General features: G+C 32.8%; 1 protein-coding gene across 2 annotated transcripts in view; it reads left to right on the forward strand.

Moving 5' to 3' along the window:
* The first annotated feature begins 303 nt into the window (after positions 1 to 303).
* Positions 304 to 18,559, forward strand: part of LOC125055509 — a 30,718-nt gene continuing 12,462 nt past the window's right edge. For both annotated transcript variants that reach the window (XM_047657972.1, XM_047657973.1), the window contains exon 1: positions 304 to 571. The gene's annotated coding sequence lies outside the window, so the exon portion shown is untranslated. The remainder of the gene's footprint in view (positions 572 to 18,559) is intronic.

The following is an 18,559-nucleotide window of genomic DNA, read 5'->3' on the forward strand; positions in this document are numbered from 1 at the left end:
TTTAGGAGAAACAGTACTTCGCAATTGGAATACTTACTATAATAGTTTTTTAATTAAAACTATGTTACGTTATACATTTACTTAAAACTTAAATGATCGGAGTAAAACGTAGATATTATAGAGTGAAAACTTCGAGTGTCTAACTTTAAAAAATCCAATGTTCTCTGTGTGAGCCCGCGGCGTGGGGTGGCGTTGCGGGATCGAGGCAGCCGGTGCACCTGGGCGGCTGGGCGGGCGGGCGGTCGGCTGGGCGGCGGTCGGCGCCGGGCCCACGTGCCGCCCGGGCTCAGTCGCTCACGAGCTTTCGCCAGCGAAGCACCCCCAGGCGGCTCTCAACCGTCGCCAGCGACAGGTGGCGCCCGGCGCCGACGCCCGCCGCCTGCGCTCTTCGCACCTCCAGCCCGATACAATCCACCCGGTTCTAACATGAAATTTTAATATCGGGTTTGTTTAACACATCGTTCTGCAGTGTTCGGTTTCCTTAAGTGTAAATTAAAAGTTTAGGAAATGCGGTTTCTATTGCATCTGTCGTGCGCCTCGGAATTAAGGATTTAATTCTAGAACCTTAATTGTAAGTATGTTGAATAAGTATAATAGATAATGTTTGCTTTGTAAAATTGATATATAAAAGATGTTGAGGAATAATGAAATGTGAATGGAAATATTCCCTTTTGAAAAATGAAACGAATGAAAGGCGTGTATCTTTCTAAACGCATTCCTACTAAACAAACTTTCTCGTGCCATCCTTTGTATCACTGTTTGTGCATAAATTAGCTACTTTTGTAAAATGAAAATACAATGGTTCTTTCGTACTCTAATTGCATCTGAAATGCTACAGCAATATAAATAATTAGGTACTTTATAAAGATATAATCAAAATTGGAATAAAAAATGAAATGGTCAAGATAACATACCACTTTTCGAAATTTGTTTGCCATTATAGGGCAGAGTTGGATCCTTCCAAGAAGCTCTGCTTCTAATAGTGTAAATAATATTTTAATATTGATTAATTGTACCAATTACATTGATGTAGGCATTTGTGAGCTAAATACGCCAGCAAAATGTGAGTGGTTTATAATTAACTGGTTAGTGGAACAATTTTGGTGAACTGACACAATATTTCAAAGCTTTGAAGTTTTAGGTAGATTTACGAACCACAAAGTTAAAGTTAGAGTATCTACACAGAATAGCCACGAAAGCAACTTCTAACATATTACATAAGTTTCCTATCACATTATTATCATTAAAGTAACGTGTTTGCAGATCTTGATCACAATTTAGCAATAATTAGCCATAAGATTATTGATCTATTACAATATACTATAACTTCTATGTCACTCCTCTGCGATCATTGCATGTTTTGCCTTCCTAAATAAACTATCCTACACATAATTATTACCTCAGTACCGTAGTTCCTGAGATTAGCGCGTTCAAATAAACCAATTTCTTAGGTTTATATTCATAGATAAATTAATGTATCAATTTGCAATGAAGGCTTCGTTTATTAATTAATTGAATCCCCTCCTCCGGCGCGAACGATCATTTCCGAGGGCGCGGAGATATAACATTATTTAAATTTATATGTGGTAATATTGAAATGCCTAACAGCAGTAAATAGAGTAATTAAAACATGCTATAATAAATAATTATACCTTGAAAACTATATCTTGAAATCCCATCTCATAACTCCTCATTTTTGGCGAAACCTTTTAGGGTCTTTGCAGTTAAGCTATGGAATTCACTTCCCGTCCCTATTCGCTTAGCTCCTTCTCTATCTTCCTTTAAATTTCTTCTGTACAAACATTAGCTGCCCACATCGTATCCCTAACTTTCTTACTTACTACTAACTGACGTGAGACTGATCTTAAATTATCGTGATTCATGTGCACTTTTCACTTATAATTTTTCATAGATTATTTTTGGTTTAGTTTGTCTTTTTCTTAATAACAAATTTAATATGTATTTTTGCACTTCTTGCCTACCTTATCTAATTTAAAACTTTTTTTTCTTCTTTTCTCACAGTGGTTTCCTGGAAGAAATCGCTCGAAAGCGATAAGGCCGCCAGTTGCCCTCCTTTTCATTTAATTATATTCAATTTTTATATTGTAATGCAACGAAGTGTTAATAAATAAATAAATAATTTAAAAGAATATAGATAGATAGAAGATAAAATACTGTTTGTTTTAGCACAGAAAAATATAAATAATTCGAATAAGTTTAGCTGCTTAACTGTACAGCAGATACGCTTTTGTATAACAGTAACCAGCCCTGCGATTCTGTAACTCACTTTTCGAACTCACACAGCGGTTTTTGCATCGGCGGTCGCTCTGAAATCAGTCGTGAAGCAGTAATTTTATGATTTGGCATTCTGAAAAGGTGTAGTTTATTGTTTATTAGAATGCAACTCACTTTGAGTTACAAAATCGCAGGGCTGTACTTACTAACTAAAATGGATATGTGTAATTGTAATAAATAAATAATAATTATCGTTATTATTAGCGATTGTTAGCCTACATGAACCTAAATAACGTTTAAGCCCTCATGAACAAAAGATAATTATTAAATAAAGTGTATTAACTCTAAGCGGCGTAAAACTCTCTCTCTCTACTCTAAGGGTAGGTAAAAAGTATTAAAATGAGCATCAATAATTTTATAAAAATTTTCAATGTTCAACTTCCTTTTATCGTTTGCACAATAAGTTCTTGCAAACTCTTATATTTTTATATTTTTTCGCAAAAAGATAATCAACCTTCCGCCTTTAAAGAAAAAAACTTTTTAACCGGATTAAAGTTATGTATTATTATAAATTTACAATTATTTAACATAATTTTAAATTTAACCGACGTTTCGCGTGCTTTACAGCGTGCGTGGTCACGGTGGTTAAAAAGTTTTTTCTTTAAATGTGTAAAGGTTATGTTAATCAAAGACAATACTATAACCTTCCACCTCCTTAACCTTAATTGTTGAACAAACAGATATAGAAATAACATTTGCGAATCAATAAACTTTCATCTTTACGATCTTATTCATAAAAGTAAGCCAAAATGAGAAAATAATGTTTTGTCAAATTGAATATAAAAATATTCAATTTGCCACCAGTGTGTATCAAAGTTTAAACAGTTATTTGAAGTGTAAAACGTCTGCTAACATATGAACGTCTAATAAAGCTGTTGTTGTGATTCATAAAACATGTCAGTATTTCAGATCGCGTCTGTCCTATCTATTTGAGTCACTGTAAAACCGCTCAAATTCCGGGAAATTTTCACAGGAATACTTACTATAGACTAGGTTTAGCTATCAACCTACCCACCAATTATCTCTACTTATTGTTTTAGCTACATTATACGTACGCATGAAGCGAAGATAAATAATTGTAAATCATTAAAACTTAAATTTGGAAGGACAGTTAGGCAAACAATAAAATAAATACGAGAGAATCGCGTCTATGTAAATTGGGGAGAAAATTATTATGCGATTATTTATTTTTATGATTAATTAACGCGAGCAGTGTTGTCCTAGTGGCTTCAGCGTGCGAATGCCATCCCTGAGATCGATCCCCGGCTGTGCTCCAATGGGTTTTCTGTCTATGTGCGTATTTATCATTCGCTTGAACGGCAAAGGAAAACCTCGTGAGGAAACCGGCTTACCACACAAAACGTCGACGGTGTGTGTTAAGCACAGACGACTGATCACCTACTTGCCTATTAGATTGACAAATCATCATAAAACAGATACAGAAATCTGAGGCCCAAACGTCACCAGTTGTAGCGCCATTGATTTACTATATTGAATAATAACAACTTTTTAAGTTTCTGCTTAAATCTGACATAAATCGTTACTAAATAGCTTAAGTAACTCTGAAAATGTAATAAACAGCATTAGAATCACTGAGATTCTTCTATTAATAACTTCGTAGAGTACAAAAGAGCCATCTCATGGATTTTAAGTTTAATTCACGTTTGTCACTGTAATTTCTCTTTGGATAAAAATGTGTAACCTTCAGGGAATGAGTTGTAGCTTCTTGTCAGCATCGTCGTTCGTTACTTGGAGATAAAGTCAGTTAATTTATGATTAGGAGCTCGTTAGCGAGCGCTCCCGCTGCGCTGTTTATATAATTTTAAGCGGTGTATAAATTGTTTTTAACTTAGTAAATAGTGATTGAAGGTATTCAATTTCGTATTTCTTAAAGCATGATCGCTATGCCTTCCAAAGCCTTATTTCTTTCCTTGGGATCGAACCGGATGTTACAATTACAATAAATTATAAATAAATACATTTTACATTACGTAACTTTTTCAGCACGACTTCAAATTGGGAAGTACGCTAATTTTCAACAGACATAACATTTTTTGAACACACACGGAAACACACAAAATAATAATAAAAAAAATAGAAAAAAAATTATGAAAGATAATATTTTTTTACAAGAACAAGGTACGTTTTAATTGTGTAGTACGTGTGTGCTGTGGTTGTAATTGGCCCTGGTTCAGCATTATGCTGAGGAGCAAACTGTTCCACAGCGCAGGTCATTCTTCCAGAGACAAGAGCAGATAGTTTGCGCCTCAGTCGCAAAAAAAGAAAAATAATGTAATAATAATAATACTTAGTAGAAAAAAATAGACCTCTATAAACCTCTCAATTCGTAAACAGTGTGAAAATTGGCAATTTGTAGAAATCTATATATATAAAAATGAAACCCGTTTTCCGTTGTCACGAGATAACATGAAAACGGCTTGACCGATTTGTCTGATTTTTTTTTATAATATACCTTGAAGTACGAGGATGGTTCTTACGGAGAAAAATTAAAAAAAATTGAGTAAAAAAGGCTAATAACAACACTTTTCTATATTCCCATACAAAATATTCGTAATAATACTTAAAAGTCAATTTGAACTTTAATAACCATAGCATAAAGTTCAAGTGTTAGTGGAGGGGTTCCGGGAAGGTAAATTTTTATTTTTTGACATAATGTATTTGTTGTCTTATCAATTTTCTTTTTTTTATCTTACTAGCTAGACCGGTGTCCCGAATAGCAGAATAAGTATTTTAAACAAATAAAGAATCGTCTGTTAGGCGGTACGATGTTCGCCAGGCCAGCTAGTGTTTCATATAAAAATAATGTAATAAAAGCAGTAAGAGTATGTAATAGATAAAAGTGATAGATACAAAAAAGTATGAAAAGCTTTTTGGTTCCAACATTTTATGCAGGAAATGCGTCCAACGCAGCGTGCCAATTGTTAACGTGGCTCGGTCAACTAGTCGACCCATTACTAAAGCTAGAATTCAGACCAGACAATTCATTCTCATGTCCGTTTAAGAAAAACCGCTCGATTCAAAGGGATATTTAAAGGATTTCTTTTGGTGCAACTATTCGTGGTATAATAACTGATAAGGTGGGAGCTTGTAGTTTATTGTTTATCAGAATGCCAAATCATAAAATGACTGCTTCATGACTGATTTGAGAGCGACCGAAAACCAAAGAGCGAAAGAAAACCGCTGTGTGAGTTACATAATTGCAAGGCTGAGGTTAGAACATTGCAAGTTTAATTACAAGACACACTGCTCATATAAAATTTTATTCAATTTCGTTTTGCTTGACAACGGCCCAGTTTGTTGATGACGCTATTTAAACATCACTGTTTACGTTCTTCTTCTAGTCTGAAATTGTTTTTTTAATTAAAATTGCGGGCTACTCGATTATGAGGAAGTTAGTTCCGTTTACCGCTGCGCCTTCTTATGTCATTTTCACTCATATATCCTTCGTATAACATATTTTCAAAAGTATCTGGTTGTTCTCGTTGTAACATGTGATGTTTGTGAGCATAACTAAAATAAAAAATAAATTAAACAATCGGTTATCGGCTCGGATTAATCTGCAGCTGAGTTTTATCATAGGACGTCGAGGCAGAATACGAAATTTCTCCCGTATCACTCCGATGTCCGTTGTTCCACAACTAAGCGTTTCTTAAGGTAGTTTTTGCCGCACACCACTATGTGGAACCAGTTGCCCACTGAAGTATTTCCGAACCAATTCGAGTTAGGGTTATTCAAGAAAAGAGCGTATCAATCGGCCGGCAACGCTCTCGCGAGCCCTTTGACATTGACAGTGTCCATGGGCGGCGGTATCACTTAACATCAGATGGCTCTCCTGCCCGTTTCCCCCTGTCTATAAAAAAAGGGTGCGTGTACTTATGTACGCGCGTAAGAAGTTATACTTCTTTGGCATTATTAAAAATAGTTTTTGATTGCATGCAAATAATTAATTACAATTAAATAATCAAAGACTGGAAAAGGTGTCCTTATAATAAAGTTTAGTTTACATTTGAAAAATTAAATAAATAAATATTTATTATTATTCTCTTACATTAAGTGTAACATAAATTCTATTATTAATCGAATGTTGTTTTTAAATTACGTCCAATGGCGTAGCAACTTCCGTGGGCAACTTCATTCTATTAATTTTGTGTCACAGTGCGCGCGCATCGTAAAATTTCACTCTCAATCAATTTTTCATAACGCACCTAAAGAAGTATAACTTCAAAAAACAATCACACTTTTAATGTAGAAATCCAAGCGGTGACACTGGTTCTAATACGACAAAAGCTAGTCCATATCTTACCATCTTACTTTACATATGTATTCTACGATATACGTAACGGGCTATAAATTGTCAACCATGTAAGTCTTTAATTAAGTACATAATTAGCACGTCTTTGTATATTTTTATTCAGTATAAAGTATTTCAGTATATTTCTGTAAAGCAGTTGGAAATTGACGCCGACTCCAAGGCAATTTTAAAATCAAAATTCCTTAAAACTTTTACATTTACTGCCTGCTTCGACTCGCGTTCTTAACGTCTATTGAAATTGCGATACGATTTTTATGTTTAATTAGAATTTAACGTCTAATTAGAGCATACTTTTTACATTGCATTCATTCGCATTGACTTTCATAAACTGTACAATTTATAAAAACGTGTAGTATAAACGTTGGTTGTATTCATAAATGATTTTATCTACAATAATCTAATCTGATTTGTCATTCTATATAAATATTTTAATCTGTGATAAAATGGAAGTGTAAACGAAATTTATCAAGTAAAATTCTGAATATTTGAAATAAGTGTTTACGAATATTACGCGTATTATAAAACGAGATGGCAACCTTTGAGTGAATAGGTTTCTCCTCAGTTACGAAAATACAATTATACTTATATTACTAATTGACAGAATAGCTTAACTTAATAATAACGCTTTAATCTATCTAGTGTTATAAACTTTAACAGAATTCTACATCCAAATGACTTTATAGGCAACTAGTAGACTCGGCCAAGCGTTGCTGTGGCTAAGATTATTGTTATATTACATAGTAGTAAACTATTCAAGAGAAACGGCAGGAGAACACCAATCCACCATGCTTTTTTGGTGGTTATTCCATTAAATTGTAGCTTATGTGAAACGTTGGTATTTTCATAAGGATCAATACCTAGGTACGAATAAAGAGACTTTTCTAGCGGTGGTATTTTAATAAAAAAAAAATAAATTGACGCTTATTGTGACGTAACTATAAAAAATAGAGACATGCTATCGCGACATTTTTTATAGATAGTGATGCGTCCTGAAAAATTGTAATACATCATTTTGTTCTATCATTAATAGTTTTCGTAGCGCACGCGATTGAAGGAAGTTTTTTGTTTATTTTTTTACACCTTGGGTTAGATTAGCCAAGTTTTAGTAAGCATCCCTAATTTTTTTTAAAATGAAAAATGAACAATGTAAAGCTTATGTCACTCGGGAATAGTGTAGCTTGCCAACGGTGAAAGAATTTTTGAAATCGGTCTAGTAGTTTCGGAGCCTATTCATTTCAAACTAATTTCCTCTTTATAATATTAGTATAGATAGATAATCACCCATTTGTTTCTAACTGACGTCATCGGTTTTTGAGTCAAATGCTGGGGTCAAATTTAAAATGTAATGTCATAAGGATTTGATCCTACTCCGATTGCAAGCAAATGTTAAATGCATATAGAGAAGAAAATCCATTGGTGAACAGAACCAAACGAATGAAGTTAGGGTTGATTACAATAATAAGTTAATAACAATCCTTTTATATCACACAAGCAACACATTTTCTTTTTCGTATTTGCAATATCGCCCGACGAAATCTCTTATTATCCTTTGGACTTTTTCGCCTGCTGAGTGGCAAAGCAATTGCGACCACGCGCTGGCTTCTGTGAGCTTAAAAATTATTTAGTTTTTTGGCAATCTGCCCGTCGCGAATATTGGTGAATACCGTGTATTCTACGGGCTATTGCTAATTTTATTTTGATGCCTGTGCAAAATATTATTCTTAAATAAAACCAGTTTGTTGTATTTAAATAATTATTAATAGAAATTATTGATGCGACGATTGCGTCGTCTCATGCCTTGCCATGCTAATATAATAAAATGTATTTAAGGTTAAGTACATTTAAATGCTTACAGTCATTTTCTAAATACATTTAATTTGTATTTACAATATTTTTAACCTACAAAATAATTATAATTAAAAAGAAAATTAAAACAAATTTAAAAAGTTTGGTCCCTGTGGCAGTGTACCTTTAACGCTGGCAGCATTTCCTCTATGTATTGCGATACTTATTTGTTGAGCCAGGAAAGCACCAGCTCTGGGGTCACCGGACTATCTACCAGGCGCAAACTTAAATCTTTAATTAGCTGCGCACTCGAACCCCACGGCCCAAGAGTCTCTACTCCAAAGAGAACACAATCGAAGTAGGAGGAAAGACTCTTTGTGCCGTTTATTATTTTAAATAAACTGTTTTCTGTTGAACACCGATTTATCAAAAATGACGCAGAATTTATATTTTGAACATAAAATACTTGCAATAAAATCGGTACAGTCTTAAAGATAGCACAAAAGGTCACGAAGCTTTTCCGCACAAAAGCATATTTCCACGAGACAAGCTCTACGCTTGAGGCTCCGTAGCCTGAGCATTCAACGTTTCATTCATCACACACGTGTCAGAAAACTTCGAAATTCTCCAAGCGAAATTTACGTTGCGAAATTTTCTTTTCAGAGGATAATTTATCTCAAAACTTTGATTTATTTCAAATAATTCATGCATTATTTTCCGCTTAAAAATTATCTTCGAAGTTTAAAAGGAAACTATCTAAAACAAAGTTTGAATAATATCTCATAAATAAAGAAAATAGTGAAACAAGCTCTTTGAATATGAAAGTGCTTATACATTTGCAGCAGTGTTGGCCTAGTTGCTTCAGCATGCGACTCTCATCCCTGATATTGTAGGTTCGATCCCCGGCTGTGCACCAATGGACTTTCTTTGTATGTGCGCATTTAACATTCGCTCGAACGGTGAAGGAACGGTGAAATCGTTTCCAGACCTAAAGATGCTGTAGCGCCACTGATTTATTTTTTATTTATTTTTATAAATGTAAAGTTTTTACCCACAACAACAAGCACGTAAATCAACTTAATTAATTGTAAAATATGCATTGCTATAACAGAAAAGACATGTAAAAAGAATAGGGTCATTCTACACTTTACTAGGGAACATTAATTAACATAATGGGAGCGAAATCAGTTTTTTTTAAAATCATAAGTGCTATAAACATGATAAAAGTTTATACCGAATAAAGACTATCATAATGTCTACAACCTAGTAAAATATATGTGAAATGCATCTTCTACAAAACTGTGACAAACAATGTGTGAAAAAACATACATGTATATGACGACTTGACGTCTCATTGGTCTAGTGGTTAGTACCCCTGACTGCGAATCCATGGGTCCCGGTTTCGATCCCCGGCTGTGACGAAATCGATGTGATGAGCATTTGGTGTTGTGCTTAGGTCTTGGGTGTTTAAATATGTATTTATCTATCTATTTATAATATGTATGTATATCCGTTGCCTAGTACCCATAACACAAGCTTCACCAGCTTAGCATGGGACTCGGTCAATTGGTGTGAATTGTCTTAAAAAAAAAAATTTACCATATCAAGCGCAGATCGAACGTTGTAGCATTAACATTTTTGAAGGCTTGGTCGCATCTATGAATCATCGTTGAAATTGAAATTTTGACGTGATAACGTCTTTAAAATCGTTTTAGTTGGGTGACATGTTCAGAAACTTGTGTCACACCAAAACCTCACGAGCGCGATCGCAGGTATAACGAGAGAGAGACGGACCGATCTCCCGTCTCATCTCGAGCGCTGCCAGTCATTCCGTGAATGTATGAAGAAAAATGTATATCATAGTCGAATAAGTAAATTGTCATTTTACACCCGAAATTTATCATCAAAAGTGTGAATAAAACGATAGATGTAATTTAAAATTTGAAAAAATTGTTACCTTCATTAATTCCTTACTTCCCAAAAACTTATATCACCAATAAGACGTTATCACGTAAACATCTCGATCGTAAACCTACTTTACAAACAACCAATATTTTTTTTAATTTATGATAACGTTTTACAAGGTGCATGAAAAAAACATTTTCATTGAAAAACTTTTATGTTTTACATCTAACTGTCTTAAACAAACTTTTCCATTAATTACCTATAATTATATTTCAATTGGTGTTATTCCTTATATACTTTATATAATTAATATGTAGTATATAATAAGACTATCTGAACTATGTAGCTATACGTTCAAGTTGATTTGACGTTGGTATTTAATCAATTAACTATTTGCGGTGAACTAATTTTGGCATGGCTGTTCTAGTCTGTTGCACGATAATAGTATAGTTTACTTAATCCTTTATTATAATTATTGCGTTAGTGATGCATTGAGCTCTTGATGCGAATACAACACTTTTTATGTTAAATTGTTTATAAGCCTTGCGATTCTGTAACTCACTTTACGAACTCACACAGCGGACGGCGAACTCAAACAATAAACAACAAGCTCCCTTATCAGAATGCCAAATCGTAAAATGACTGCTTTGAGCGCGACCGCCGCTGTAAAAACCGCTGTGAGAGTTCGAAAAGTGAGTTACAGAATAGCACGGCTGTATTAAAAAATCAGTGGCGCTAAAATCTTTCAAGGTCTGGAGCTCAGATTTCTGTATCTGTTTCATGATCAATCTAATAGGCTGATCGTCGACTTTTTTAGTCTAAGGCAAGCCGCATTCCTCGAGTACTTTTTATTCACCGTTCGTGCGAATGTTAAATGCGCATATAAAAGAAAGTCCATTGGTGCACACCCAAGGATCGAACCTTCGACCTCAGGGATGAGAATCGCACACTGAGGCCACTAGGCCAACACTGCTCTCATGAATATTTCTTACCCTGTATTATTTTCTTTACGTGATTGATGGATAAACGACAATAGTTGCGTGATGATCATAAATGTTTCATCAAGTTACCGAGTTATCTAAAAAAATGAGAGATATTTACGCGAAAAATGTTAAAAAGATTTATCATAAATAAGTAATAATTTTAGACATGAAAAATCTGTAAAACGAATTGCATTAGTTCAACGCTTAAATAATAGATATATTACATTATTATTCGTGGTCAAAACCCACACCAGCATGACATAACACGGGGTCTGATACCTTAATAAATATAGTTAAAAAAAACTAAAAAACACTAAATCCTAAATTAGGAATTATTTTTCACTTTTTAGTTTGATGTGCTTTAAAAGCGTGTTTTTTAGTTTTTTTAAACTATATTTATTTTCCACTTTTTAGTCATAGCAGCAATACGTGTTGTCTCAATTTAATCGTATTGCTTTGTGAACTTACCAAAAATTTCATTGTTTTTTCGAGATAAATCTATGAAATTATTATATTGTCGCTGATTCTTTATAAGTGTACAAAGTTTGAATTAAATCTGTCCGTTTAATGTGGGTCAAAATCGAGTCCGAAGGAGTCGGTTACATACATACATACATACGCGAGAACCTAATATAAAGCGTGTAAAAAGAACTCATTTTAAAAATCATATAGATTAGTTTGAACGTTCATTACTTAGCTTATCATGTCATTCGATGATAAAATATATCGTTAGTACATAATCCGATAACATTGGAAGTCCTTTGACATATTCGATGTACTCTGAACCGGAAATGTAACTAAGTACTAATCTCGAATAACTGGAGCGTAGGAAGAAACGTAGGTGGAAATGTAAGTAACCCTGGGGAATCGTTACTTTTTTAATACTGCTGTATTTATTTTACTGTTTAATGAAACTAAAAGGAAAATACATTTATGCATCCTTGGTGTAAGTTTCATACTATATAAAGATGTTTATTTTAGTTTTTAATGTATTTATGTTATGTATATATGTTATGTTAAACAAATGTGTTTATCTTAGGGTGCGTACAGACTATGTAACATATTATATAACTTGTGTTTTATAACACGTCCACATTATGTAACCTTGTCATTCAACATTATAACATAAAACAATACTGTACACATTATAATAACAATGCAATATAACAATGTTATATAACCATTTTAAATAACAAAAGAAAAACATAAAAACGTAGATGCTGGGTTCGTCCTAGCATACATATCAATAACATGTTTTATAACATTCAGTGTCCACATTATCTGAAACATGTTGTATAGCAATGTTGTATAACATGTTATGTTATATAGTCTGTACGCACCTTTAGGCATTTTTTCGTGCGTATCACCTATATGTCCAAGCAGTCAACGATATTACATAATCAATATAACTTAGTATGACTGACACCCGTACGTCAACAATGTATTGAACTTAGATACAATAGTACATAGAACATAGTTCACACTGAGATCCTTAGGGTCCTTTAAGAATAGATCGTACCAATTTTTAAAAAAGCCGAATATATGTGATAGTGAATCCATGCATGCAATTTATATAAAAAAAGTCAGTGGCGCTACAACCTTTTAGGGCTGGGCTTCAGTTTCTGTATCTGTTTTTAATATGCAAGTAGGTAGTAGGCCCCCGATCCTCCAATCCTCCTCCTCCTACGAAGGCAAAGACCTCATGAGTGAATAGACCAACACTGCTCATACTATTTGTACTGATTTTTTATTTTACATATTATAAAGGAATTTAAAATTTAACCCAATTAATTGCACAATTGGGATAATTAAATCACAACCAGAAGTGTATTTCTCTTTAAATTTACAAGTATTTAACTGAGTTATAAAATTGTTTCGCGTTACCACAGACTGTCCAAACTGACAACTAGGTATAATATGAGAATCATTTTACAGTCTAGTTAAATAAATTGTAATTATTATAATTCGATAAAAATGGATTTCATAACACAATATTTAGTTTCTTCATGCGTCTGATAATACTTTGACGTATTAGTAATGAAAATAACACTATACAAAATAAATAAAATAAGAATAGCCTATATTCGAGTACTATAATAAGGATTACAATATGTCTATTATGTTATTATTGTATTTTACACGCTTTATATTAGCTTCACCTGTATGTATTTATGTATGTATGTATGTATGTATGTATGTATGTAACTGACTCCTTCGGACTCGATTTTGACCCACTTTTAACGGACAGATTTAATTCAAACTTTGCGCACCTGTCGAAGATCGATGACAATGCAATAATCCGAAAAAAAAATTATAAAAAAATTAACTAAAAAATAAAATAAAAAAAACAATGGATTTTTTTTAATTCCACAAAGCAAAACGATTAAATTGAGAAAACACGTATTGCACTTTCACTTTTTAGTTTGATGTGCTTTAAAAGCGTGTTTTTTAGTTTTTTTAACTATATTTATTATATTATGGAGTGAGGGCCTCCACCAAATTCATCCTTTTGTCTCTCATCTTAGCTACTATTTTCCAATCTTTCTCTCTTTCCACTGGGCCATTTGAAGTAACGGTCTTTTTGACCCATCTGTCATCACAAACGCGGGCAATGTGACCGGCCCAATTACACTTTAATCTTTTGTGTCTGATATTTTTGTAAGGCTCCGTGTTGTTTTTCACTTTTGTCTTTAATTTTCAACTGAAGAATAGAATTCTCCATAGCCTTTTGGCATATTCCAATCTCCTTTAATAGTATATCTTCATTTATCTGATAATATTCTTTAATGTAGTCATGAAAATAAAACTAGATATCCAATCATTATCTGTCATCATAATGGTAATCGCTACTGCTGTAAGCATTTGAAATAATTAGCTTTAGAAGCAAAAACAACAGAAGCTTGCTTGAAGAAGAAGCGTAAAGCTAATAATCGCACAGTCTGATAAGTAGCTAGCCTGATGGCTACTACTAGTTTTGTAAGTATACACAGGTATTACATTATAAAAGTGTCAGCGATATTTATAGTATATTAAAACATACTAAAATGTTCATTTTTCTCTCGAACGTTAATGAAAACAATTTTCATAACTGCGGTCGTACACGCGAAATTTCGTAAAACATTATTTTGGCGTAAGAACGACGGCTTAGTCAAGATCGTGGCATACAGCCAGCCTTTTTTATTTTAAATGCCATGTAAAGCATACTTTGTTAAGAACAGGACCTGTTTTATGGTTTCATATATAGAAATAGAAACATGCTAGCCAACTAGCTTAATAGGCATACGTGAACGGCGATATCTTGCATTGAATGAAGTTTATAATTATACAGCTTTTCAGTAAATATAAGATCACATCTTATACATTTATTAATCAAGTAAAGAGTTATTGAATTTTCTATCGAAACTTTTAAAAATGCTAATTTAAATAAAGTTTAATCAATTCATACGAATTCCGTTCTGAATAGAATAAGGATAAAGAACAAGTATTGTTTGGACGTTTAGTTGTAAGCAATAAATTTTATTTAAACATATTTCTATTAAAGTTATTTTCCAAATAAACTAACGTAAAACGAAGAAATTACTAAATATATCCACGTTATTACATTTTCATATTACAGATTAAATCTTTGAAAATACAATGTTCAATAATATTATCGATTGGGAGAAATCTCAAAAACCACTTATGCCATTTTACGGATGCTGGCAATAAAATTGTTATTCTATCTAATAAAAACGTGATAAGAATAACAATAAAATCTAAGTGCTCAAAGCTTTTACTTGTTATATGAGTTACAGTTACTCACAGTAATAAATTCATGTTTATATACATTCTAATGGGCTCCGAATTAACATTCATTATACTTTTTATTACTTGTACAATGACGTGAAAACTAATATACCCATTTACCTTTATTGTTTATTTATCCTAATCTGTACAGACTAAAAACAGTCAATCTAAAATATTTAATTTTGTTATTTATTATCTGCTTAATATTTCTAAATTTCTGTTGACCTTAGCTGTGATAATACGTAGCGTCAGTTGACAGCTCGATAGGATTGACAACAAATATTTTAAGAATGCTAAGTTCTCCACCGTGTAATAAATACCACTACCTCGCGATAATGGACATCTTTTACATATCATTTTACTGCTTACAATATTTTTCGTTATCTTTCGAGTGCAAATCAAGGCATGAACGTTCCTTATGAGTTATGACATTTAGCAACCTGTCGGTTTGATTTAAATTATAATCTATCGAAATATTATAAAGTAACTAGTGGACCCGACAGACGTTGTCCTGCATGATATTTCAAGCAATTAGTAAAGCAAAGTATGAATGATTTGTGAATCTAAACCATTCCCAGATCCCCTTGAACACACACAAAAAATTTCATCAAAATCGGTCCAGTCGTTTGAGAGAAGTTCAGTGACATACACACTCACAGAAGAATTATATATATAAAGATGGTGTTTATAATTGCGGTGACATTTTAATATAAACTACTGATTTTGAAAGACACCTAAGTGAAGAAACAGCGGTATAGAAAAAGCATGATGCTTAATGTACAATAGTGATAGCTATTGAATAATACAGTATTTCAGAGCAAGGTAATTTAAATATCTAGGTTATGGAAATTATGTTGTGCAGACTAGAACTATAGAAAACTATGCTAGCGAGTTTGCGTGAAAGTAGGATAAAAGCTACTACGATTTCTTTCATACATAGTTCAATATTTTTGGCCACGGATTGTCGTTAAATAAATGTTTTTCAATACATATTATAACATTATATGAAACTTCTTATTAGATGGTATATCTTGGACAAGCTTAATTACATCAAGTTGAAACCGAAAAATACCAATAAAAGCATTATGAATTCTTTGTCGATCTGTTAATGATTTAATGAATATTTAAATAAGCTCTCCAATTATAATTGGAATCTAAAAAATGCCGTTCACTATTTGCTATTTCTATCATATCATGCTATTTTTGTACCGAGATGTTCAGATACGGTGATTGTGTTGAAACTAGCCATAGCCATATAAGGCTACATTACAGTGTACGAGTGAGTGCGAACAGACTATCCATAAAACTGGTGCAGAACGTGCTCATCTGTGCTACTCATGGTGTGCTTCGCTTCTAACTTACTTGTCTTTAAATTTTTTTTAAATATAGTAATGGCCAAATTTATCACTATCCGGGATTTGAATACATACGTCATGATCGGCATCCTGCAATGAAGCATATATCTAATTCTTCTAGTAATACCGCTTCTCACAGCTGTACATTTAAATGTATTTTGGAATTAATTATAACCTATGTAGCTTTTTAGTTTCTTTAATCGATGTAAGTTCAAATTTATTTAAATATACAAAAACATAAATATCTTATATATAAAATTCTCGTGTCGCGGTGTTTGTAGTTAAACTCCTCCGAAACGGCTTGACCGATTCTCATGAAATTTTGTGTGCATATTGGGTATGTCTGAGAATCGGACAACATCTATTTTTCATCCCCCTAAATTTTAAGGGCAGGCCAGGCCACTCCTAAATATTTTTTTTTTATTTTTTATTTTATGATACAACATTAAAAAATACATACAACCCTAAATTTTCAACCCTCTACGATCAACCCTCTTTTTATTATAAATGATAAACATGGCAAAACGACGTTTGCCGGATCAGCTAGTTTCTTTATAATATTGATATATTTTGGAGATGATAAAAGACTGAGTACTACTATTATTATGTAAACTGTCAGTACATAAGCATTATGAAACGCAAGCTTCCAAAACATGATTTATCTTCATACAGGTGCTACATATACTTAATGTGTTCCCTCGAGAATGAGTGGATACATGTCATAAATTGAGGAGAATGGTTATGAGGTCACAAACGCGTGACAACTATTGTCGCTCGCTCACCCCCACATTCGTTATTATGACGCGGATTTTATCGCAGGTTTTATTTCTTCAAGTACAGAAATCAATTCATAATGAGATGTTTGTTTTGGGAAAATTACTGAAATGTCCAGCATAATGTTCTGCCAGACCACAAAAGCTTTTTGTTTTTATTTATATGCAATTTTCAAGGTGTTTTCGTTCTTTATTTCAATACTATAAAATGTTTTATGAAATCCAAGTATATTATTTTATAACTTCGAATGAACCTATTCAAAGTTCAAACTTGTGCCGGAAGCTTTCGGGATCGCGCACATATATATGGAATAAATGAAACCTTTTTCGACATTCATTTCAGAAAGCAATTATAAAACAAAAACATGTTATTTACACCATACATTAAAGAGTTACATAAAATCGGGGAAACAAAAAACATCATAGATCTATCGGACCAATTCTGTATTGTTAGAGTTGGTACTCGCTTGGTTGAATAGATTTGTAAAAAACAGAAATACGTATAAGGTATTTCAATAGTTTGACAGCCATGAACTCGTTAAATTTCTCGTTATTCATAAGTCTTTGAATAGTTATTGAACAGCACTTGGATCACTTTGCTAATAAACGTTGCAAAACAATCTTTACTAATTGCGACTTATAGCGAGTTTATGAATAATTAGTAATAGTAATTAATTGCTGTCTGGTGCTATATTGCTTAGATGTTCATCTATACAGTATAGGTATCTTCATTAATTTTCTCTTTGGTTTAGGTAAATAAAAATAATAGCTAAATTCAGGTTTATTACGAGAGTTAGATCGAATATGTTTTAATTTACTTTAGATACAATATAAACATAAAAATAATACAAAACTGACTGTTATATCTGTTTAATGCGTTTGAGGTTCAAAGCTCGACATTTAAAAACTTATTGCTCAGCCACTAGATTTGTCTTTCCATGTGGAAATAACTCTTGATCCATAAAGCAAAACATAGTATGGGAAAAGGCATGTCTTAAGAAATTTAAATCATAGGGTTAGACAAAAAATCGAGGTGTGTCAGGCACTGAAGACTTGACTTTCAAACAAATAAAACAATCGCGGAAATGTATATCCTATGCCCAATTGAACTATGGGTATTCGTATACTGTTAACACCATTATTTTATCCCCTTTTGATGTTTCAAGTTATCAGTTCTCATCGTACATTTGCATATCACACCGACCTACTAATGAAAAGCTTGATATTTTATTCTTGGAATGTTAAGTTTATTTATTGTCAAATCGCATAGTTTAAATACAATGATTGAGTAGACGAATGTTTTAAAACTTCTTATAGGCAAATACAATCATTGTATATAAAAAG

Source organism: Pieris napi, chromosome 13, assembly GCF_905475465.1.
Source record: "Pieris napi chromosome 13, ilPieNapi1.2, whole genome shotgun sequence".
Lineage (NCBI taxonomy): Eukaryota > Metazoa > Arthropoda > Insecta > Lepidoptera > Pieridae > Pieris > Pieris napi.